The sequence below is a fragment of the Cupressus sempervirens genome, chromosome 5 (assembly GCF_028749045.1).
Source record: "Cupressus sempervirens isolate cs-2001-9-10 chromosome 5, ASM2874904v1, whole genome shotgun sequence".
In the NCBI taxonomy this organism is placed as follows: Eukaryota; Viridiplantae; Streptophyta; class Pinopsida; order Cupressales; family Cupressaceae; genus Cupressus; species Cupressus sempervirens.
This window is the reverse complement of record NC_143122.1, coordinates 671746620-671750780: the sequence shown is the minus strand read 5'-3', so window position 1 is coordinate 671750780 and position 4161 is coordinate 671746620.

Genomic DNA, 4161 nt, shown 5'->3' with positions numbered 1-4161 from the left:
AATCTTTCCAAGAAAGACTCCCATGTGAGGGTATCCATCCTCACTCCTCCTATGATCTCCTCCTGATGCCACCAGTTGGATGCATCTCTTTTCAACTGATGAACTGCTAGGTGTGCCTTTAGATTACTCCCATAATGTCATAATCCAAAGCATCGTTGTAGGCTCTGCAACCATGCCTTTGCTATTTTCCCCTCAGTGGAACTGGTATATAATTGTGGCCCGAGTCGAATCAATTCCCTGATGTCATCCCTATATGTCCAGGAGGTCTGTCAAGTGGGGGTCCTCTCTTGTGTATTGACTCTTCCTCGTGCTCACCCTGACCCTCAATCTGTCTCCGTGGAGGACTCCTAGTCCTCTCTCTGACTCTGGGTCCGCCTCCTATGGGTCCCTCTGCTTCCACTATTAGAATTTGCTAAACTGGCTAAACTATAGGTACTACTCTCTGCTAAACTACACCGATCAAAGTCTGAAGTGCATCTATAATGTCCTGGTTCGGGTTTGGTGGTGGCGCAGGTGGAGGTGGCGTTGGTGGAGGTGGTCCATCCTCTTGTCCCACTCTACCACCCCTAGCCCTATGACCTCTACCTCGCCGGTTACTTCGAGTAACAGGAGGCATCTGCACAATTAAAAGTTTGAGTTAAGGTTAGGAAGCACAATGGTTTAAGGTTCTTACTATTGAAACATGGGCTCTGATACCAAAATGTAATGCCCAAACTACTAGACAAAAAAACACCAATTTTTTTTGAAATTAATGATTAGGATGCTCTAAGTTCAATAAGTTTGCGTCCAAAGTTAAAGTATAGGTTCTCTACATTGTTAAATTAATACTCTCATTATTAAGTTGATATAGACAAGGTTATGTTATAACATTATCTTAGAACAATAAGTGAAAATTATTAAAATAACAATGTAGATGAATTCGGGTTTAGATTAATTTGAAAATATCTAATCAAAAAAATCTTCATTTAAAATTTATTTTAAATAGCCAATTAACCATTAAAATTAAAACAAATTAATTCTTAAAAAAATAAACTAGCTTTAATACTAAAACTATCTAAACTTTAACTAATCAGAAAATTTAGTTTTCTAAGTTAATTAAACAACTAAATTAATCTAAAAACCTAAACTATCTAAATCTAATATTAGACTAGCCATAATTCTAAACTTAATTACATAGATTAATCATAAATCTAAACTTAGTTAAATTTAAACTAACTATCTTCACTTAAATTAAAACTAAATTAATTTACATGGCAAAATTAAACAAACCTATAAGAAAATAACAACTAACTAAAAACTATTAACAAGAAAAAAAATAAAAATAAAAACTAACATACATAACATAACTTTAAGACTAATACTAACAACTAATACTATTTAGAATAACTAAAACTACAATTAAAAACTTAATATTAAACCAACCTACTTACTAACCTAACACCTAACTAACCCCCTAAGCCAACACCACACCTAACTACCCCCACTTGGCCACTAGCCAAGCTGACTTGACCCCCTTTTTGGGTACTCCCCAAGGTTTGGCGCACTGCTCAAGGGATCTGAGTGCTTCCCAACACAAGGACTCATGACAAGGCTTGTTTGAAAAGGAAGATTCCTAGGAAAATGGTGTCAAATCCAAGGGTCTTTTCAACAGGTCTTGTCCCCCTAAGCACATGACAAAGACTCCCATGTGAGCACTTAGGGAGAATAAAGAGGGATGAGTGAAATAAAAACATTTGCCTCCAGGAAAGAGTAAGGTGAGCGCTCCAAAATAGATGGGGATGGGGTGATGGGATGGGGGACAGGTGACATCACCATCCCATCAGCAATCCACTTTTTGGAAAACAAAACAAAAAAAAACCTTTTTAAATTGTTAGCTTCATAACTGACGCCCAAGAAGAGATGATTAGGCATTGATGACATAAAGATTTCTAGGTAAGTTAGGATATTTAGTTATATTTTCTTTTCTTTTCTTTTGATAGTTATTTTATTATTTTTTTTTATTTTAAATATAATTTTTAAAAAAAAACAAAAAGAATATTTAAGGAATCATTTTGATTCTCTGTTACCACAGACCATTTAAATAGTTTCTCCCATACAAATTCCAGACCCTATTTGGCTCTGGATATAAAAAAAAATTTGTCAAAATTTTTTTTTCTAACTGTGGATTTACAAAGTAATGTATATATATTATTTTAAGGGTTATATTTTGAATAGATTTAAAACATTGATACAATAGTTTGTGTCACCTTAACACCATATTTATTTGATCTCCTATACAACTTGAATTGAAATATATCAACCTTAGCCATTATTTTCTTTCCTTAACATAATTTTCATTTCCAACATATAAGAAAACTTAAAAATTTTGCTTAATTAAACCATCATCGTATCATCTTGTTTTTTTTGTATGTGCATCCATCTAACTGAAAATTACAATTAAATCACATGATAAGCAATATTACTCAATCACCATTTTTATTGACAAACCTGATTCAAAGGCTCTATCGGGAAAGAACTAGGAAGAAAACTCGACGTTGATGCCATTACAACAAGGTTTTGAGATACAATTTACATAGGATTTTAATCCCAAATTACAACAATTAAATTGAATTTCCTTCATGACCCTCATCAAGGGTTCCATAACAATTTCTGCAACACATTTCTGAGAACCGTCGAGGGAACAGAATCTGATCAGGTGACAACAAGCATGACCAAGAGACAATCAAACATGCATATTCATAAAAAAATTTCACAATAGGATTCATAATGAATCAAAACTAAGGAAAGGTGGATTATTCCAATAGGAGAAGTCAGGCACAACACTAAAATAGATGCCCAATCGGGGCTATAAACCAAGAACTTTTGTTGTTCCATTTTAAAATACCAAACTCATATGAGGTTTGTGCTGACAAGTAGGGGCCCATAACACCCTACCCTCTCTCCCTCTTCTCATCTTGAGAAGAGACTCTACACTGGTTGGAGTCCAACTAAAAAGACATTTTCCAAAATTGGTCACTTCTACCCTATCCAAGGGTGTGTAATACCAAAACACCCATGCAAGAAAATCTCAAAATTCAAACATAAACATGAATGGAAAACATTCAAGAACATGGTTTTCAATCTTTCCCAACATACCTACATACATACAAGTATCCAAACAACAACAAGGTAGCATAAACATGAAGCAAGGATGAAAATCTAAACAAAGGAGATGAAGAACTCCTACCTTCACAAAGAGGTAAAAGCAAATGAACAATTTGAGTAGAGCTTTTCCCTTCCTTCCTTCAATCTTCTAAGACTCCTCTCTAAAAGTAGAAATTGGGTAACAACCTAAACTACTCCAAGAAAGGCCTCTAAATAAGCCTCAAACTTACCCACCAAAAGGAGCAATAACTTCTCCCACCCACCTACAAATCTAGAAGTTCCTAACTCAACCCACACTATGGTTAATCACTAGGTGGAGGTGAAGTGATGCAACTCATGGTAGCCATAGTCAATTTTCGCACAAAGGCAAAAAGAGACTTTTTGTGTGATCTCAAAAGTCAATAAAAGGGGGTTAGGGGTTGGAAAAGATCCCCAACCCATACCCATACCCCTTGGGTATAAATATATCATGTTTTAAAGCTTTAGGAATAGGTTTGGAACCAAACAAAAGCTAGGAAATAATTAGGACCAACTAACAACTCTAAAATGCAGATTAAGCACTAATCTAGATTAAGGGTGACTAAACTTGATTAAGAACCAAATTAGTAAAAAGGCACTAACTTAATCTGACTTAGCTCCAAAGGTTACACAGCTAACCCTAATTAGCACGCTAAAGAGCATACACAATTCACGAGTGTCAAGCGACACTAAAAGAACATAGTTATGAACATTAACATTCACTGATCACGAAAAAATACATACATACATCTCACAATTAAAATACTTGAATTACGAACCACAAGGTTTCCAAAATTAACACATAGAGATCAGTTATGTTTCTCCGTCAATTTTTTTGGCTAAAATATCCTACACACTCATTGCACACATCAGTAGTCCCGTAAAATCGCATGTACATATATATATATACATATATACATATATACATATACATATACATATACATATACATATACATATACATATATATCAGAAATTCACATAAATTGAAACATACAT